At 42.2% G+C, this 19933-nt stretch overlaps 1 protein-coding gene across 2 annotated transcripts in view; it reads left to right on the top strand.

The window, feature by feature from the left end:
• The first annotated feature begins 2749 nt into the window (after positions 1-2749).
• The window catches only part of CHL1 (cell adhesion molecule L1 like), a 136494-nt gene continuing 119310 nt past the window's right edge, over positions 2750-19933 (top strand). Inside the window, exon 1 of one of the 2 annotated variants that reach the window (XM_069736843.1) lies at positions 2750-2891. The gene's annotated coding sequence lies outside the window, so the exon portion shown is untranslated. The remainder of the gene's footprint in view (positions 2892-19933) is intronic. The other variant, XM_069736841.1, reaches the window with a different exon arrangement.

Here is a 19933-nt window from a genome sequence, read left to right as displayed (position 1 = left end):
ATCTTTTGCATGTGTTTAGAGTTAATTAGTTGATTCAGAAGATTAGGGTAATAGGTCGTTTAGAGAACCTTTTCTTGATATGCTAATTTATTGAGACAGGTTTTTTGGGTTATCAGGAGTTGTATGCCAAAATCATCAGTATTAAAACAATAAAAGACCTGACAAATTTCAGTTGGTGGATAATGAATCTATAATATATGAAAGTTTAATTGTAATCATTACATTATGGTAAATAATGAAATTTAACACTATATGCTAATTTTTTGAGAAGGACCTGTACATCTCAAATTTTGGCACAATTCTTGCAACATTTAAGTGGAACATGCAATTTTTAATTTATTTTGTGATAAAACGTTGCAAAATAGGTATTAACCCCTTCACGACATATGACAAAGTTACGTCATTTGTCATGTCCTGCCTTTGATATGGGCTCTCAAGCCAAGCCCTCATCTTTCCCTGTAGATCAGGGGTGTCAAACTGCATTCCTCGAGGGCTGCAAACAGGTCATGTTTTCAGGATTTCCTTGTACTGCACAGATGATAATTCAATCACCTACACACATAATGATTGCAGCACCTTGTGCAATGCTAAGGAAATCCTGAAAACACGCATGGTTTGCGGCCCTCGAGGAATGCAGTTTGACACCCCTGCTGTAGATGATGGCTTATAAATTCAGCCATCATAAGCCTCTTAGGCTACTTTCACACTAGCGTCGGGCTCGGCCCGTCGCAGTGCGTCGGGCCGAGGTTACCGACACTAGCAGTGAATGCACTGCACAACGGGGCAGCGGATGCATTTTTCCAGCGCATCCGCTGCCCCATTGTGAGGTGCGGGGAGGTGCGGGCGGAGTTCCGGCCGCACATGCGCGGTCGGAAAAAGCGGACCGTCGGCAGCAAAAAACATTACATGTAACGTTTTTTGCTCCCGGCGGACCGCCACAACACGGCGCAACCGTCGCACGACGGTTGCAACGTGTGTCAATGCGTCACAATGCGTCGCTAATGTTAGTCTATGGGGCAAAAACGCATCCTGCAGACAACTTTGCAGGATGCGTTTTTTCCCCTAAACGACGCATTGCAACGTATTGAAAAAAACGCCAGTGTGAAAGTAGCCTAACAGCTGCAAGTGGAGCAGAGCTCAGCCTGAGGCTGCTAACCTGTTAAATGCTGCTGTCAATCTCTGACAGCGACATTCAACATGTACCGGCAGGGGGCCTGTCATTCCTTGAGTCCATAGGCACAACTGTGATGAGATCATCGAGCATCAATGGTTTCCCATGACAGCCGGAGGTCTGATGAAGACCCCAGTGCCTGTCATTACAATACTCCTGTGAAAGCCAACGATTAGCTGGCATTCATAGATCGTGATTTTTAGCTAATGCACTGCTATGTATTGAACAAGCGACTAACAAATACAGTAAAAAGTTGAAAAAAAATCTTTAAAAACGGCATAGAAAAACAATAAAAATTCCAGAACTAAATTTTTTGGCCGCCTCAAAATGCAGTAAAATACTATAAGAGCCGATGAAAAATTGTATCTACCCCAAAAATGGTATAAGTAGAAACATCTGCTCAGGGCTCAAAAAAATAAGCCCTCACAGTCATATAACCCTGATATTTAAAATGTTACTGGACAATGGTGACAAAAGCAAAAAAAAATTTTCTTACGAATATGCAAGTAAAAAATTCACCACTTAAAAAAAAACAATAATACATGTTTGGTATATGTGTAATTGTACTGACCCGGAAAATCAGTTTTACCATATAGAAAACATGGCAAATAAAAAAAAATGTGGAATTGCAATCTTTTTGCAAATTCTTTGCACTTGGAATTTTTTTTCCTGCTTTCCAGTGCATTAAATGATAAAATGAATAGTGTCATTCAAAAAGTATAGTACAACTCGTTCCCGCAAATAAAAAAAATAACTCTGATATGGCTATGTGGATGGAAAAATGAAAAAAAGTTATGGCTCTTATAAGAAGAAGGGGAGGAAAAAACGAAAACAGAAAAACGAAAAATAGCCTCATCAAAAAGGGGGGTTAAAAGCAAAAAGAAACAATATTTTTTTATTTTACGCGAAATTCATGAACCGCGCTTGCCATTTTGATGAATAAAAAAGGCAGCGAATACTAAAAGGCAGAAAAAAACGGAAAGAGATTTTTTAAAAATTGCAAATAATGATTTAAAAAAATAATTAAAAAAATAAAAAAAATTGTAAATAATAAATAGGACCCAAAACACACGATACTGGTAAGAAAGTGGAATCGAAAATATTTTAATATCTGAGAGTTTCACAGGTGTAACCGCCGCGGCAGAAACGTACATGCCGTCAGATATCCTGTAGGTGTTATGTTGCCGATATGGTTTTAATTCTAAATTTATTTAGTTTTACCTGTAACGTCATGAAATATTTATGAAGGAACAAGTACAAATTAGGCCGAAAGTAACTGAGGTCTCGCACGCTTTATTAACCCTCTCCTGCTTTCTGCTCCCCTCTGACTTGATCCGCTCCCCGCCCCACAACCACGCCGTATTTATCCATCTTTAATTTCTTTTTTCTGTCACTTTCGTGATTAATGCTCCTGTTTTCCCTTTCTCACACACCCCCCTCTCCAGGTTGTTTGTAGAGGGGGTCTTCTCTTCCCCACATAGTCGCAGTGTTGCTGCAGTTGCTATGGTTCCTGTCTGTGGTGAGAGACATCTGGATTCTGGTCACGATCTTCTCCAACGCTTTGTGTGGAGTCTGATTGATTTAGGAAACAGGACGGTGGGGTGGTTAGGAGGAGGATTGGGGTGGGATGAGGTTGTTCTGCAATCCACTTCAGGGGGCTTTGAGGGTTTTTTAAGACATAAGGACCTTGAGATAAGCCAGGGATCCCGATGCTGGAGAGGTGAGTAAATGATTCCGCAACCGCAGGGGATTACTTATACCGCAACTCTGGCTAATTTATAGGGATCATATAAAATCCCACCATCCGAGGTTTATAGGGTACCGCTCCGCAGCGCTCCAAATATACGATATTACTGATCAGCACGTGCTGAGGAAGCCGCGGGTCTTCAATATGCACAATCTATTTCTTAGAGCCACTTTCTACAACTTATCGAAGATCAATAACTTCTAATCCGACTGCAGAGAGAACTACAAGCGCCATAATTCCTTGCAGAATAGACATTTACTGGGGGGAGCTTTAGGAAATCGATGAGAAACGAGTTGCAGACACTAAGCATCAGCAACATGTGTCTCTGAAGATGCCACCGTCGGACAAGGAGCATCTACAGAACCTGTGGCTCCTCATTAGATGCAGGTTGTTGAAGCCTCGTTCAAATCGTAAGACATCGATTAATCAATTGTTTCGTTTTGATGGCACGGATATTATATGACCGATCTTTTTTATTATGTAGATATATGTATTTCACATTTTCATTCATACCTTTACCTACGAGGAGCAGACTGGAGAAGGGAATGATGCTCAGAATTCATAGGTTTTTCCATCTCTCTGGATCATACCATATCCGTAATTTGCTTCCATCTTGTAAATAGAACTGGATTACATACAATCTTGTGCTATGTTATTACTATGTCAAATGCCAGCATTTCCCTGTGTTTGTTATGTTCTCACACACATACTATATACAGGTACCGGTGAAACTGATAGTGACAACCGGAGAAGAGTTTATAAGTAAGTTTAAGAGCTCCTCCGATGGACGCTTTGGGGCCGATACATCAAGTCTGCCGTTTTGTACCTCAGAGGTGTTCCACGGTGCGCTAGAGAAAGATGTGTCAAATTTATCAAGTAGCGTGCGACTCTTAATGACTTTGGCGCAACTTTCAGCTGCAATGCGCCATAACAACAAAATATTCTATAGAGATGGTCTGGAGTACTAAAGTGTCTTATAGGCAGTGTCCAGGCTCAGGGTACAAGTCTGACGTCACTCAGAATTATGAAACCTAACAGTGCTCATAGTACGCGCTGTCAGGATTCTTAAGTGCCGACGGTGGGAGAGGGCAGTCATGTGACCACAAGTATGCGATTTGCATATTTCCGGCTACAATACGACTAGACGTGCCCAGACACTTTTCAGCACACGTCTATTCGGCACGTGACCATGGGTATGCAAACCACATACCTGCGTTCACGCTCAGCCCGATCCTGCTGACACTAGAGGATCCAGATAGCACGCACTATGTGCTGTGAGGATTTACAAGTCTGCAGTCGCATAAACTGATTGCAGATTTGTACAACCACTTTATTTTGCATCACAAAAAAGTTGGGGAAACTCGAGTAAAAATGTCAAAAGTTGCAAGTTTGCACATTGTAAAATTGCACAAAAATTTTGAAACATTTCAAACACTTTTAAGCTAGATTTCTGGCGCCTTAGTCCAAGCCTTAGGCCGGGGTCACACTTGAAAATACAATGCGAGAAAGTCGCACTGGTCTCTCGCCTCAATACCAAGCATAGCTGCCGGCACTTGGGCCCGGAATGTTCAGCATAGAGCATACATGGAGCCACATGCTCCGGTCCCGAGTGCCGGCGACAGTGGCGGGTATTGATGCGAGAGACTCGTGCCATTTTCTCGCATTGCACTCGCAAGTGTGACCCCGGCCTTAAAGGGCTTGTCTAGAATTTGTCTCAAAGTAAGGGGACATGAACAAATACCAAAGAACTTACCTGGTAAGTTTTCCTCTGCTCTAGCGTCCCAGTTCTAATGGTCTTGCAGAGCTTTGTGATCTGCCCTACTAAGCAGTCATTCACACATGACTGCTGCAGACAATCATTTTCCTCCACAGTCACGTGCCAACCATGCTATTCTAGTACAATAATTGACTTCAATGATCAAGTGTGCACACTACAAAAACTACATGCATCATAACAGCACAATCATGTTAAATTGTATTTCTTTTGCCAAGTAAAAGTGTTGTCACTATGAAAATTTGACTTATTACGTTGTGGGAGCACTGCATGTAGCCAAAATGCTAATGCTAAACAGTACTGAGCAGTGTACTTGTGAATCCAGCACTGGGATTATCTAAAACACCTACTAAAAATCTTCAGCATGATTTGTCAGTGTGCTTCTCTGTCTGCGTCTCTCTGAGACCTTCCCTCCTCTACACCCTCTCTCCTTCCAAAGACTTCAATATACAAAATAGTATAATGGACCCCCACATAGTCGGGTAAACAGGATAATGGACACACACACATAGCCCTGCAAACAGGAAATGGAACCACACACAGCCCCCAATGACCCCAATGACAGCCCTACAAACAGAATAATGGCCCCCACATAGCACTTCATGAATTATAATGGCTCCCACATAGCTCTCCAAATATTATAATGGCCCCACGCATACTGTAGTCCTTCAAATAGTATGATTGCCCCAACATAGTCCTCCAAATATTTTAATGGCCCCTACATAGTATAATGGACCCCATATAGTCCTCCAAATAGTACAATGGACCCCACATAGAACACCATATAGTATAATGGGAAGAAGATAGCCTAGCCCTCTATATAATATAATGGCCCCACATAGCCCTCCATATAATATAATGACCCGTACATAGCACTCCAAATATTACTAAAGCCCCCCATTACCTTCCATAAAGTACAATGGGTCTCACTTTGACCTCCATATAGTACAATGCACCCCCATTGCCTTCCATATAATATAATGCACCCCCATTACCCTCATATGGTATAATGCACCCCCATTTCCCTCCATATAGTAAAATGCACCTCCACTGCCCTCCATATGGTATAATGCGCCCTATTGCCCTCTATATAGTATGAAGCTCCCCATTGCACTTCAAATAGTAGAATGCGCCTCCATATAGTATAATGCACCCCCATTGAACTTCATATAGCATAATGCACCTCCATGTAGTATAATATACCACATTGCACCTTAAATAGTATAATGTACCCCATTACACTTCATATAGTATAATGAGCTCCTACTGCACTTCATATGGTATAATGCACCCCATTGCACTTCATATAGTATAATACACCTCCATATAGTATATTGTGCCTCCATATGGTTTAATGCACCACACTGCACTTTATATTGTTTAATGTGCCACCATTTTATTTTAAATGATGCGTCCCTTTGCACTTCATATAGTATAATGTGCCTCCATATAGTATAATGCACCCCATTGCATTTTTATATCGTTTAACATACGTCCATATAGTATAATGTGCCTGCATATAGTACAATGCGCCCCATTGCACTTTATATAATATAATGCACCCCATTGCACTTTATATAGTATGATGAGCCCCCATTGCACTTCATATAGTATAATGTGCCCCCACTGCACTTCATATAGTATAATGCACCCCCACTGCACTTCATATAGTAAATATATAATAGATATTCACCTCCCCTTGATCCCCCGATCCCCTGCTCTCCTGATTGGAGAAATATTTGTGGAAAGGAGTACAGAAGCACATGCCATTCATCAGAAACTCCTGGTTCATTAAAAAGATGCACCCCTTACTAAATCATGAGCTTCTGACTCTATACACCCCCTCATCAAAACTGGTGAGAAATTCGCGGCCATTGAATATCTTTTATTCTCATCCTCGAAATCAGATCACATAATCTGTCTGCAAGTCAGTTATCCACCCTCAATTCATTATAAGTCCCTGTTGAGCATTTTATCGCAATTTTTTATAAGTTGCTGTATAGTGTCCTTTCCCTTTTTTTCCTTATCATGCTCTCTCACTGCGTTAAAAATAATCATTCACTTCTGCAGATGATCCCCCTGAGCCTAGGGCCTCCAAGCGACAGGCTAGACTGCCCTAAGGCTACGTTCACACTAGCGTTGTGCGCCGCTGCGTCGGCGACGCAACGCACAACGCACGCAAAAACGCGGCAAAACGCACGCAAAAACGCTGCGTTTTGCGACGCATGCGTCGTTTTTTGCCGAAAATCGGACGCAAGAAAAATGCAACTTGTTGTATTTTCTTGGTCCGACGCTTGCGGCAAAAAAGACGCATGCGTCGCACAACGCAACAAACAAAAACGCATGCGTCCCCCATGTTAAATATAGGGGCGCATGACGCGTGCGTCGCCGCTGCGTCGCCCGACGCTAACCCGACGCACACTAGCATAACGCTAGTGTGAACGTAGCCTAATTGCACAATTGCATGGGATCTCTCCCACCTTAGGACCCCTGTGCAGTTGCACCTGTGGTATGTCCGCAATTGACAAGAATTCCTGAAATCTGTGTGTGCCGAGTATGGCAGACATCAAAGCAACTGGTATACAGTCATTAGCTCATAAAAACTGAAAATGAAAGGGAACCTTACCGTACGTTTCAGGGAAAAACATAGTTTTATAGCAGCCGGGGGACCGAGCTGCACTGAAGACTAGTCAGACAGGTGGCTTCTCCCCACCCACTGCCCTGGAGTGACAGGTCTCTCTCTCCCTGTGTCCGTGTATAGGGAGAGGCCTATCACTCATTGCTGGGGATCCGCCTGTCTGACTAGTCTCCAGCGCGGCATGGTCTCCAGCTGCTATCAAACTTTCTGAATATATGGTTGCCAGCGTCTGATACATGCTGCCCTTATATCAGGCAGCATGTATTAACTCTCATGTTCCCTTTAAGGATGCAAATGTTTTGATGCAGTTTTTGGCATGAATACAGCAGGACGCAGTTTTTTTTTTACATTTCCTTCCATTTTTATTTACTTTTTTGGCTTGACTCCAACACTTGCATGTATGATTTTACCCTTTGATCTAGACCAATTAGTAAATTGTGACTTTTCTACCATCTTTATAGAATAATAGAATCCATGACTCTGGAGGGCCAACAGCATTAAAAAGAATATATATATATATATATTTCCTAAGACAATTGAAAATTCTAAAATATAATTCAATGTAACACCAAAATTCATCTGGGATTGTTAACTGTTTGTGGAATACCCAACGTCTTAAAATGTTGTGCATGTGACTCAACAATGACATTTCAAAATGTCATTTGCAATGTCAATATTCAATGGAGTAGGTGGGTCACAAGGTGTGGGACAGGTGCAGTCACATAAGGGCATAATTCCCAAATTTTAAAGACAAGGATAGAGACATGTTTTACAAAGACAGCAATTGTGCTCCTGCCGAAGGACATTAATATTCTCACCCACTACAATTCCCCTTTCAGGGCCCCCATAGAGTATGATGCCTCCAAAAGTAAGATACCTCAATAGTATCCTCTCACATGCACATTATGATGACTCCACAGTGACTTGACAAAGAACAACCGTGTTTGAAACGCGTTGCTTGCTGACCATCATGTCTTTGATTTTTTAAACTTTGATGGAATAAAGACACTATTTGATATTTTGCCAGAAGCTGGAACTCCATTCACTTTTTTATACATTTTCAACACGAGTGGTTGGCTCGTGGTTCCGTGCACACTGGATTCTCATAAACTTCAATGGTGGGCTGATATTACTTTTCTTCTTGACTCCACAGTAACCCCAGCAAAGTAAGATGCCCACACTGTGCCCCTAACAGTATTTTTTCCAATGTATAATTCCCCAACAGTGCCGTCAGCACAATATAAGGCCCCAGCAGTGCCCCTACCCATTATGATGTTGCCACAGTGCTCCCAACACAGTATAATGACCCCCCTAGCACAACAACACAGTGTAATACCCCCGTAGTCCTCTAAAATGATATGATGCCCCTAAAATTCAAGCATCCCAGTATGATGTCCATGAAGCTCACACACAGTATCATGGCCATCACAATTATTCCACCCATAGTATGATGGTCCCCAAAGTCATCACTCCCACAGCATGATGGCCCTTACAGCTCCAACATTGTCATGATGTATGATGACCCCCCCACAACACTTTCCCCCAGTATGATGAAACCCACAACCCCACCACACAGTAAATTATCTTGGCCATCAAAGTCCACACAGTATCATGGCCCCTACAGCCCCCCACAAACAGTATCTTGACATCCACAGGACACCACACACGGTATAATGCCCCACACACACAGTATGCTGGACCTCACAACCCCTCATACAGTATACTGGTTCCCACAATCCCTCACACAGTATGATAGCCCCCACAGCGCTCTTCACACAGTATGATTCCACAAATGCGTCCCACACGCAGTATCATGGCACCTACAGTCCGCCACACAGTGTGACGGCACCCACAGACCCAACACACAGTATGATGACCTCCATAGTCTCCCCACACTCAGTATGATGGCCTCCCCAAACAAAATTATTATATCCACAGGCCTCTACAAAGTATGATGACCTCTCCAGAAACCCACACACATGATGGCCCTCACACACGCAGTATGATGGGGCCACAAAGCTCTCCCCACGTAGTACGATTTCCTCACAAATTGCCCCCCACAAATACTGACAATGTAAAAAGGAATAAAAACTACTTACACAACCCCATTACCCCTGCTCTGCTCTGTGAAGCATACGAACTGAGGTTTTGTGAAGCAGGCATGATCTAGTGATGTCATGAAGTCAACTGCTCCCTTTTCCACCATTGAAATCAACTTTATCTGCATTCTGAGATATAGTTTACCAGCCACAAATCAATATAACATTCACCAATATATTGACTCCGATATAGATCTTGGAAAATAGGAGAACCTGAGTATTCATATATTAAAAAGTGTCATCTATTTGTACAAAAATATAAAATAAATATTCAATACAATTTTTATAAATGTTACATATGTATGGAAACAAATGTGATCCTCAAAAGTTGAGTCGCCGCTAACCCTGATGCGAAAGGTGCAGCACCAGAGATAATTAGAAAATTAGAATATTATCAAAAAGTTAATTTATTTCAGTTCTTCATTAGAAAAAGTGAAACTCATATATTATATATAGAGAGTCATTACAAACAGAGTGATCTATTTCAAGTGTTTATTTCTGTTAACCCCTTACCGGCATCGGACGTACTATACCGTCCGATGCCGGCTCCCCTGCTTTGATGCAGGGCTCCGCGGTGAGCCCGCACCAAAGCCGGGACATGTCAGCTGTTTTGAACAGCTGACATGTGCCCGTAATAGGCGCGGGCAGAATCGCGATCTGCCCGCACCTATTAACTAGTTAAATGCCGCTGTCAAACGCAGACAGCGGCATTTAACTACCGCTTCCGGCCGGGCGGCCGGAAATGACGTCATCGCCGACCCCCGTCACATGTCCGGGGGTCGGCGATGCGTCTCCATTGTAGCCATAGAGGTCCTTGAGACCTCTATGGTTACTGATTGCCCGTCGCTGTGAGCGCCACCCTGTGGTCGGCGCTCACAGCACACGTGCAATTCTGCTACATAGCAGCGATCAGCAGATCGCTGCTATGTAGCAGAGCCGATCGGCTTGTGCCTGCTTCTAGCCTCTCATGGAGGCTATTGAAGCATGGCAAAAGTTAAAAAAAAAAGTTTAAAAAAATGTGAAAAAAATAAAAAAAACATAAAAGTTTAAATCACCCCCCTTTCGCCCCAATCAAAATAAATCAATAAAAAAAATATCAAATCTACACATATTTGGTATCGCCGCGCTCAGAATTGCCCGATCTATCAAATAAAAAAAGTATTAACCTGATCGCTAAACAGCGTAGCGGGAAAAAAACTCGAAACGCCAGAATTACGTTTTTTTGGTCGCCGCGACATTGCATTAAAATGCAATAACGGGCGATCAAAAGAACGTATCTGCACCGAAATGCTATCATTAAAAACGTCATCTCGGCACGCAAAAAATAAGCCCTCAACCGACCCCAGATCACGAAAAATGGAGACGCTACGAGTATCGGAAAATGGCGCAATTTTTTTTTTTTTTTTTTAGCAAAGTTTGGAATTTTTTTTCACCACTTAGATAAAAAATAACCTAGTCATGTTTGGTGTCTATGAACTCGTAATGACCTGGAGAATCATAATGGCAGGTCATTTTTAGCATTTAGTGAACCTAGCAAAAAAGCCAAACAAAAAACCAATGTGGGATTGCACTTTTTTTGCAATTTCACCGCACTTGGAATTTTTTTCCCGTTTTCTAGTACACGACATGCTAAAACCAATGATGTCGTTCAAAAGTACAACTCGTCCCGCAAAAAATAAGCCCTCACATGGCCAAATTGACGGAAAAATAAAAAAGTTATGGCTCTGGGAAGGAGGGGAGCGAAAAACGAACACGGAAAAACGAAAAATCCCCTTGTCATGAAGGGGTTAATGTTGATGATTATGGCTTACAGCCAATGAAAACATAAAAGTCATTATCTCAGCAAATTAGATTACTTTATAACACCAGCTTGAAAAATGATATCAAAATCTGAAATGTTGGCCTACTGAAATGTATGTTCAGTAAATGCACTCAGTACTTGGTCAGGGCTCCTTTTGCATCAATTTCTGCATCAATGCAGTGTGGCATGGAGGCGATCAGCCTGTGGCACTGCTGAGGTGTTATGGAAGACCAGGTTGCTTTGATAACAGCCTTCAGCTCGTCTGCATTGTTGGGTCTGGTGTCTCTCATCTTCCTCTTGACAATACCCATTATGGGGTTAAGGTCAGGCGAGTTTGCTGCCAATCAAGCACAGTGATACTGTTGTGTGGACAGGTGCCAAGTCCTGCTGGAGAATGACATTTCCATCTCCAAAAAGCTTGTCGGCAGAGGGAAGCATGAAGTGCTCTACAATGTCCTGGTAGACGGCTGCGCTGACTTTGATCTTGATAAAACACAGTGGACCTACACCAGCAGATGACATGGCTCCCCAAACCATCACTGATTATGGAAACTTCACACTAGACCTCAAGCAGCTTGGATTGTGGCCTCTCCACTCTTCCTCCAGATTCTGGGACCTTGATTTCCAAATGAAATGCAAAATTTACCGTATATACTCGAGTATAAGCCGAGATTTTCAGCCCATTTTTTTTGGGCTGAAAGTCCCCCTCTCGGCTTATACTCGAGTCATACCCGGGGGTCGGCACGGGAGGGGGAGCGGGGGCTGTGTAATTATACTTACCTGCTCCCGGCGCGGTCCCTGCAGTCCCTGCTTCTTCCAGCGCTGCAGATTCTTCCTGTATTGAGCGGTCACATGGCACCGCTCATATACAGTAATGAATATGCGGCTCCACCTCCCATAGAGGTGGAGCTGCATATTCATTACTGTATATGAGCGGTAACGCTGCCCGCTCAATACAGGAAGAGGATGCAGCGCCGGGGAAGAAGCAGGGACGCAGCGCCAGGACCAGGTAAGTATATGGGGAGGGGGAGCGCTGCGCTGCGCGATAGTCACCTGCTCCTTGGTCCGGGTGTCGCTCTGTCTTCAGCAGTGACACTCAGGTGAGAGGGCGCGGTGACATAGTCAGTGCCCGCCCTCTGCTGAGCGTCAGTGCCGAAGACGGAGCCGCACGAGGAGCAGGTGACAGTGCCGGGGTCCTGAGCGAAGAGAGGCGAGTATGTGATTTTTTTTTTATGGCAGCCACAGCATATGGGGCAAGTGATTGTGCAGAGCATCTTATGGGGCCATAACACTTGTGCAGCACTATATGTTGCAAGTGGCTGTGCAGAGCATCTTATGGGGCCATACTTGTGCAGCATTATATGGGGCAAGTGGCTGTGCGGAGCATCTGTATGGGGCCATAACGCTTGTGCAGCACTATATGGGGCAAGTGGCTGTACGGAGCACTATAATGGGGCCCTAACACTTGTGCAGCATTATATGGGGCAAGTAGCTGTGCGGAGCATCTGTATGGGGCCATAACACTTGTGCAGCACTATATGGGGCAAGTGACTGTACGGAGCATCTTATGGGGCCATAACACTTGTGCAGCACTATATAGGGAAAATATCTCTATGGAGCATCTTATGAGGCCCTTATTACCCTTTATGCAGCATTATATGGGGCATATTTTAATATGGAGCATCTAATGGGGCCCATCAAACTTTATGGAGCATTATATGGGGCTCCTGATTCAATATGGATATTCAAAAACACTTAACCTTCTGATGTCTCAATTAATTTTACTTTTATTGGTATCTGTTTTTACTTTTGAAATTTACCGGTAGCTGCTGCATTTTCCACCCTACGCTTATACTCGAGTCATTAAGTTTTCCCAGTTTTTTGTGGCAAAATTAGGGGGGTCGGCTTATACTCGGGTCGGCTTATACTCGAGTATATACGGTACTTTCATCTGAACACAACACCTTGGACCACTGAGCCACAGTCCAGTTCTTTTTCTCCTTTGCCCAGGTAAGACGCTTCTGGTGTTGTCTATTGATCATGAGTGACTTGACACAAGGAATTTGACACTTGTAGCCCATGTCCTGAATAAGACTGTGTGTGGTGACTCTTGAAGCAATGACTCCAGCAGCAGTCCACTCCTTGTGAATCTCCCCCAAATTTTTAAATGTCCTTTCCTTAACAATCCTTTCAATGCTGTAGTTATCCCAGTTGCTTGTGCACCTTTTTCTACCACACTTTATCCTTCCACTTAACTTTGCATTAATATGCTTGGATACAGCACTCTGTAAACAGACATCTTCTTTAGCAATGACCTTTTGTGGCTTACCCTCCTTGTGGAGTGTGTCAATGACTGCCTTCTGGACATCTTTCAAGTCAGCAGTCTTCCCCATGATTGTGGAACCTACTAAAACAGACTAAGAGACATTTTTAAACACTTAGGAAGCCTTTTTACATTTTTTTTATTAATTATTCTAATTTACTGAGATAATGACTTTTGAGTTTTCATTGGCTGTAAGCCGTAATCATCAACATTTACAGAAATAAACACTTGAAATAGATCACTCTGTTTGTAATGACTCTATATAATATATGAGTTTCACTTTTCGTATTGAAGAACTGAAATAAATTAATTTTTTGATGATATTCTAATTTTGTGAGAAGCGCCTGTATGTGTTGTATGTCTGCTGTATACGTCTAATATGGGAGCAGTGTGTGCTGCATGTGTATACCTTTTGGCTAAGATCAAGCATAGTATCTTTTGAAAAGGCGGCTATGGCTTGTGCTGCCTTAGTAGAATGGACGATTCGGGGTGTACACCAGATGGCTTTTATAGTCATTTGGTAGACAACCCTGATTCTCCTTCTCCGAGGATCGAAGCCATGGGTTGAGTAGTTTGGGAGCAGAAGAGCCCCAGGAGTGGTGACCTTAGGATATCTTTACTAACTAGGTGTGGAAACCCCACTTGAGTTAGGCATATTTGCACAGCATTTCAACTTTCATTCTTTTAAGCACACTTTTTCTTTTTTGTGCCTTCTGGATTGGATAGGGATCCGGTCAATTTTACATTAATACACCTATCACTATTTAGTTCATTTTCTTCACTGTGTGTCCTTGTCACAAGAACTTTTCAGCATGTGGTTCCCTTATGATTCCTTCCTGATCGGTCAAGTAGGGGGAGTGTGTGGCTGCCCTGGGAAATACTGGGATCAAGACGTCCGTATGTCTCCCTAGGCTTTTGCTATGTGATGCCACTGTTCCTAGATTCTCGCTGTGACCTTCTGTTCTGGAGAGTCGGGATGGTTTATTGGAGGTCCTTCTCCTTTTCGAAGGGGCTGCAATAGACTGCATCCTTGTGCACTTTTTTTCATGACACTGGTCCACTTTAAGTTCTGCGATGTAACATATTTTACGTCTTCAGAGATAATTCCGTTTCTTATTTCTAAACTTCAAATGCTAAGATCCTGTTCCTGGCAGAATATTAAGAGGTGCAACTATGAGTCAGATCAAGAGAAAGAAGTATCTTAAATTTGAAAGGCCTGAATTGAAAACATTTCGCCCAGGACAACTACCTTTAGTTGTCATAATTTACAGCCATGGGCCAATGAGTCCCTTAATCAGTCACTGGTGGGAATCTGTGTGATCCTGAAGTATTTTACCTCTGAATAAGGCAATTGTGATGGAAATGGAATAAGGACAATTACTTGCCGGCAGGCATTTGAGAAACCCTATTGCCCCATTGTATCAACAGCTATTTGTGTGAACTGGTCCATTGACTGCAAGGGTCACTATTCACTGCATCTCACCACAGCAATTAGGCTTGAAAGGATTGGAACTGGGAATAATTTGTGTCCATTTTTCGACTTCAATCTTTTCCGTAAGAGAAATCACTGAGGTTTATCTAGCTCGCAAGAAAAAGTCCAAAAGAAATAAAGTTCATATTTCTATACTGGGTTTTTATCATTCGGTATTAAAAGGGTTTGAAAAAATATCTTTGAATGTTTGTAACATAGCAAGAAATATACATCCATCCTACTCATGTGCTGTAAAGAGGACCTGTCTCCAGACCAAGATGGACTTTTATTTTATTCCCGCTGCTCTCCTGATTATTCTGGGTTGTTTTGTTTGTTTGTTTTTAATCCGCCATGCTCAGTTTTATGGCATTTTCAAGAGGTCATGGATCACAGGGTAATAATGCAGAGCAGCATAATGACACGCCGACCGAGACATCTGTGAGCACCACAAAAATGAACACTACGTAAAAAGGCCCATATCTCTGGAAATGCATGGTGCAATAAAAAACCAATACACAGGGGAACAGCAGGAATACACCTTGTTCCAAATTATTATGCAAATTGGATTTAAGTGTCATAACAATTTATTTTTTTTGTTTTTCAAATAAACTCACAGATGGTATTGTGTCTCAGGGCTCAATGGGTCACTGAAATCAATCTTAAACACATGTGATAATTAGTTTTCCAGGTGATTCTAATTCAAGGAAAACTACTTAAAAATGATGTTCCACATTATTAAGCAGGCCACAGATTTCAAGTAATATGGGAAATAAAAAGGATCTCTCTGCTGCTGAAAAGTGTTAAATAGTGCAATGCCTTAGACAAGGTATGAAAACATTAGATATTTCACGAAAACTTAAGAGTGATCATCATACTGTGAAGAGAATTGTGACTGAAACAGAGCACAGACAGAGTTCATGCAGATAAAGTCATAATGAGGAAGGTTTCTTCCAGACAAATTCATTGGATTAAGAGAACAGATGCCAAAATACCATTACAAAGCAGCAAACAGTAATTTGAAGCTGCTGGTGCCTCTGGAGTCCCTCGAACCTCAAGGTGTAGGATCCTTCAAAGGCTTGCTGTGCTGCATAAGCCTACTATTCGGCCACCCCTAAACAGTGTTCACAAGCAGAAACGGTTGCAGTGGGCCCAGACATACATGAAGACTAATTTCCAAACAGTCTTGTTTACTGATGAGTGTCGAGCAACCATGGATGGTACAGATGGATGGAGTAGTGGATGGTTAGTGGATGGCCACCATGTCCCCCAACAAGGCTGCGACGTCAGCAAGAAGGTGGAGGAGTCATGTTTTGGGCCAGAATCATGGGGAAACAGCTGGTAGGGCCCTTTAAGGTTCCTGAAGGTGTCAAAATGACCTCTGCAAGGTATATAGAGTCTTCACTGACAACTTTCTTCCATGGTATAAAAAGCAGAAACATTTTTATTCATTTTGGAGATTATACTGTTATCATTGGGAGGTTTCTTTAATAAAATTCGATGTATAATCTAACGGGTGATGACTATTATTAGACTGATGGTGGAATAAATTTTTTTCCAATCTTTCACCTGACTGGAAGCTGTTCAATATTTTATTTTGGAGTTACTACGTCCAATTGGGTCTGTGGACTTGGAGCGTGCATCTTTTTTTCTGATGTGCTGTCAGCTGTTTTTTTTTCTTTTATTAGACTGACTGTCATTTGCACCAACCATTTAGGAAAATCCAAGAAAAATATCATTTGCATAATAATTTGGAACACGGTGTAAAATTGGAGCCAATACTGGACACTATTGACCTGTTAACAGGTCCTCTTTAATTATCAAAGGTGCCCCAATCTTCCTCCAATACAAGGATATGTCACTGTAAGGTCTCAATAGTTCCACTTAGAACTAGGCTTCAAAACAGGACAGAGTTTCCTGCGTCAGCATATAATTACTTGTCAATGGGGGCTGGCTGATCTTGCCCCCTTTTCTGTGATGGCTAAAGTCAAGATGAAGGCATTGCTATTGAAATGAGGCAGTCAGCCATCAAACTTTACATACAGTGGTAGTCACCAGCTACTTTCAGAACAGGCTCTCCTTAAGAATCATAGAATCATAGAATGTTACAGTAGAGTTGGAAGGGACCTCAAAGGTAATCGTGTCCAACGACCTGCTTAATGCAGTATTCACTAAACCATCGCAGACAGATGTCTAATGATGGCCTGTTTCGCTTTCATTGAGAGCTCCTTTGCTTGTTGTGGGTTCACAGCAACAGCTTCCAAATGCAAATGCCACACATATAATCAGATGCAGACCTTTTTCTTGCTTAATTCATAAAGTCATAGAATGTTAGAGTTGGAAAGGACCTCAATGGTCATCGTGTCCAACCCCCTGCTCAATGCAGGATTTACTAAACCATCTCAGACAGATGTCTGTCCAACCTCTGTTAAAGACTTCCATTGAAGGAGAACTCAGCACCTCTCGTGGCAGCCTCTTCCACTCATTGATCACCCTTAAAATCAATCTCACCCTTTATCAATCCCAAGCCAGAAGTGGAGCTTCTGAGGCCCTCGTCTGATGCAGATATTAGGAGATTGTTGCAACTTTATTAAAGGGATTTGCGGTCTGCAGTCACTCTATGTGAGGATTCTTCAGTGCTGGCATCGGGAGCAGTGGGCGAATGGCTGCAAGTATGCAATTTGTATACATGCAGTTACGTGCCAACTAGATGTGCACGGAATCACTTAATGCAAGAGCATATTGAGCAGGGCTGGACACATCTAGTCGGAATGTGGACAGAAGTATAAAAATCACATACTTACAGGCACATTACTGCCCGCTCCCAGTGCCAGTACTGAGAATCTGTGCTATGAGGATTCACAAGTCTGCAGTCACTCTATGTTCCCCAAGTTACAATGTTAGTCACTTGTACCCCAAGCCTGGACAACCCCTTTAATTGAAGTATAGGAGTAAGTTCTACCCTATAAGGACAAGAACACTGGAACACATGTCCTAATCACTGAATCCAGGAATTTAATTCAATCCCATTGCCCCTCGATGTATAACATCTACAGTAGCCCCACACCATGTCATCTATCTTTACTAACGTGAGAGGATGGATTGTTCCAAAAGGCTCACTGATACCAGCACGGTCCTGTAATAGGATGTAATCGGTGTAAGGCCGGCGTCACACTAGCAGTATTTGGTCAGTATTTTACCTCAGTATTTGTAAGCCAAAACCAGGAGTGGAACAATCAGAGGGAAAGTATAATATAAACATATGCACCACTTCTGTATTTATCACCCACTCCTGGTTTTGGCTTACAAATACTGATGTAAAATACTGACCAAGTACTGACCGTGTGACGACAGCCTTACAAGTCAGTTTGTAAAATATAATCTTTCCTAATTATTCTCCCGTCAATTATGAGTGTTGTTATTGAAAAGTATCAGTGTTCAGGAACTACAGAAACTCAGCCATGAAGTTTGGGACCCCCATAAAGTGACAGAGTGGGGTCATAAGGTGCTAAGGAGCAGAATGCCAGGAGAACGTTACCTGCCTGACTGCACTGTGCCAACTATAGGGTTTTATGGAGGATGGATAATGATGTGGTGGTATTTTTTTAAAGGGTTGGCCTAGGCTTTTAAGGAAAATCTTAAAGGGAGCCTGTCAGCAGATTTTTAGACCCCAAAAGTCATCACAATAAAGTACTTGTAATGATAATTGCTTCCACACCTTTATTTTACAAATCTGTATCTATATTGTTTTATAATCCAAAGGAAAATTTTTATGCAAAAGAGCTTGCAGGAGACTTAGTCTGCACCTACAGTTCTCTGGTTTCTCCTGCCTCTTTCTCCTTCTGGCGCTAGTCTTCTGCTAATGATTGACAGGTTACTCTTCTGTGTGACTTGCTCCTCCCGGCCAACATTCTTGGATTGGTCCATTCACCGTAACGTCGTCGTAACGTCGTAATGACATTGTGAGAACCAGAATAGCCATCTGCATATGCGCCACCTACCGGGAATGTCATACCAAGACATTCTGGACAATTTTGTCTAACTTTGTGTGACCAGTTTGGGGAAGGGCCTTTTCTGTTCCCCATAACTGTGCCCGATGCACAAAGAGAAGTCCATAAAGGCATGGCTGGAGGAGTTTTGTGTGGAAGAACATGACCGGCCCTAATCTCAACTCCATCCCACACCTATGGGACTAACTAGAAGGGAGTCTGCAAGCAAGACCCTCTCCTCTACCACCAACGTCTGACCTCACAAATACTCTTCTGGATGAATGAGCAAAAATTCCATAAACACCTCCAAAATCTTGTAGAAGTCCTTCCCAGAACATAGAAAAATGTTATATAGTAGCTGTAAACTTTATTAATGTCTATGGCTTCAGAATGGGAAGTCATAAAAGCTTTCATCGGTGTAATGGGTAGGTCTATATAGTGTATATTCTGTTATTTTACACAAATCTATTAAAGATATTTCTTAATTCTGGACAACTCCTTTAAGTAGATAATAATCCAGTAACTGAGTCTCATTTTAATCCCTTCGACATTAACCTTTTTTTTTTTTTTTTTTTTTAATCATATCCTATTGAGAAATATTAAGCTTATATTTCCAATCTTGAACATGAGAAATGAAAAGGATATTAACACGGGACTTGTTTTTAGAGCTGTATTATATAGGACTTTAAAAAAGCTGACAAAAATGCGCTTCTATTCTCTGGTGTTGCTAGGCAACCACTCATTACTGTGGGATACTTCATAAACTCGGAACCCTGGCATTCTTTAAAACATTTCAAATATTTACAAAGCATTTTTTTTGTCAGTAATGCTTTAATTATGAGCAGTTTGAAAAATGTGATGTCTGTTTTCCCAAAGTGTCATTTCTCACCTAACTGATTTTTAAGCCAAATTAATTCAGGGCA

Source organism: Ranitomeya imitator, chromosome 8 (assembly GCF_032444005.1).
Source record: "Ranitomeya imitator isolate aRanImi1 chromosome 8, aRanImi1.pri, whole genome shotgun sequence".
NCBI lineage: Eukaryota > Metazoa > Chordata > Amphibia > Anura > Dendrobatidae > Ranitomeya > Ranitomeya imitator.
The sequence above is the reverse complement of the archived record's forward strand: the minus strand, read 5'-3'. Positions and strand labels throughout refer to the sequence as shown.